The 2,346-nt window shown below is 43.9% G+C and overlaps 1 pseudogene; it reads left to right on the top strand.

The window, feature by feature from the left end:
• LOC109386301 (ferritin heavy chain pseudogene) overlaps nt 1–1,465 on the top strand; it is a 7,902-nt pseudogene extending 6,437 nt beyond the window's left edge.
• The last annotated feature ends 881 nt before the right edge of the window (nt 1,466–2,346 follow it).

The raw sequence follows: 2,346 nt of genomic DNA on the forward strand, positions 1-2,346 counted from the left end.
TAGGGAATATAATCAATAATGTTGTAAATATTTTTTAGGGGGCCAGATGGACTCATGTCTTGTTAGGGAGACCACTTCATAGACGGTGTAGAGGCCTGACCACCACACTGTATTTCTGAAGTTGATGCTGAATAATATTGTGTGTCAACTATAATTATATATACATATAGTCATGGGATGTGGAGTAGAGTGTGGGAATGGAGTCAATGGAATTGTAATAGATAAGTATGATATCGAGGGTGGGAGGGCAATGGATGGGGGGAGGGGGGTTGTTACTTTGTGAGGGGTGAAAAGGGTAACTATTGCATTGTTCTGTACACCTGAAACTAAAAACAAAACAAAACTGTGCAGCTATGTCCTCATTTGCATCTATATTAACCAATCAGAGCTGTTCCATAACAACCAATCAGAACACACAATTTTCACCAATCAGGGCTGTGTGATTTGGACCAATCAGCTATGCAAATTTGAATTCTCCATTTGCATAAAAATGGACCAATCAGGAACCAGGGTGGAAACTTTCTCTATAAAAATAAATAAATAAAAAGCAGCCCTGCCTTTGTCTTAATGGAGCACACTTTGGTTTCCACCAGAGGCTGCGTTTCCCAATTTGCAAACTGTTTACCTGAATAAAGTTTCTCCTTTTTTCACACCTCAGACTGAGAATTTGTGTTGACAACAGGGACCTTGCATTCTGTCACCTGTGTGCTTGATAAGCACTTACGGTCTGCAAAGAGTTCCTGCAGTTTCCTGCTTCAGCAGTGCTTGGATGAAACCCAGTGCTTTCCCACCCCCGCCAGCTGTTCAGAGCCAGCCCTGTCAGGCCTCTACACCATCTATGAAGTGGTCTCCCTACCATTTACCATTTCCTCACAGTACCCTCAAACTGTCCCAAGGTCCCTCTGCTGTCGCATGTCCTCAGCCACCCGCCGTGATGACCACGTCTTCCTCACAGGTTGTAGAACTACCACTAGGACCCAGGGGCCATCAACGTGGAGCTCGATACTTCCTATGTCTAACAACTGTCCATGTCTTACTATTTTGACCTTGATGATGTGGCTTTGTAGAACTTTGCAAAATAGTTTCTACATCAGTCTCGTGAAGAGAGAGAACATGCTGAGAAACTGGTGAAGCTGCAGAACTGACAAGGTGGCCAAATCTTCCTTCAGGATATCAAGAAACCTGACCATGATGACTGGAGAATGGGTTGAATGCAATGGAGTGTACATTACACTTGGAAAAAAGTGTGAATCAGTCACTCCTGGAATTGCACTAACTGGCCACTGACAAAAACGACGCTCATTTGTGTGACTTCATTAAGACTCATTACCTGAATGAGCAGGTGAAATCCATCAAAGTTTTGGATTACCATGTAAGCAACTTGCACAAGATGGGGACCCCCAAATCTGGCATGGCAGATTCTCTCTTTAACAAGCACACCCTGGAAGACAGCGAGGAGAGCTAAGCCTTATGCTGGTTTCCCATAGCCACTGTGGTGACTTCCCTGGTCACCAAGGTAGTGCATACATTTCGGGGCTACCTTTACCTTTTCTGTAAATTGTACCAAAGCATTTACTTATGTTCATTCATTTACACTATTTTTTCAGATAAGTAATTTGGTACCCCCTCCCCAATAAGCACCTACTGTGTGCCACGCCAGGGTGGGCTGCCAGGATACAATTGAAGCTGATGTATTCTGAGACTTCCAATTGTTCTGCCACTCTGACTGCCTCCTGAGTGTACCACCCGGGCCTCCTCATGGTCCTTCAATTAAAAGGCTAATGCACCACAGACACTTTAGAAGCTCAGGCCACTTCAATCCAGGTCTTGGACCTCCCGGACCTCCCTGGCCTCTCCATTGGCTCCAGGATCCGGCCACTCCTCTCTCTCTATTCAGTCTTCTATATTCTACTGGACTTATGGCCTTGGTGACAGGTGCCACTTCCCTGGAGTCTGTGCACTTTTCATTAGGTTCATCCAAGAACCTTGACAAGAGCCGGAGACCTTATACCAGGTACTGTGCTAAGCACATTACATGAATTATCTCATCTTCCTATAATCCTATAAAATAGACATTATTATTATCATCCTTATTTTACAGTTGTGGAAACTGAGGGTCATAAGTTTTAAGTAAATTAATAAGTAGTGGAACTCTGGATTTGAATCTAGCGTTGTCTATTCCAAACCATTCCTCTAAACCTCTACACTGTTGTGCCCCATGTTTGTATTTGAGAAAGGCAGCAGTCAAAGGCATCCGTGATATCTTCATGTACCAAATGGAGAAATGTTTGCTGAGTAGAGAAGAAAATGATCCCTGGTTAGTGGGCAAGAGCATCTGTGGATATT

This window comes from Hipposideros armiger, unplaced genomic scaffold, assembly GCF_001890085.2.
Source record: "Hipposideros armiger isolate ML-2016 unplaced genomic scaffold, ASM189008v1 scaffold_132, whole genome shotgun sequence".
NCBI classification, from domain to species: domain Eukaryota; kingdom Metazoa; phylum Chordata; class Mammalia; order Chiroptera; family Hipposideridae; genus Hipposideros; species Hipposideros armiger.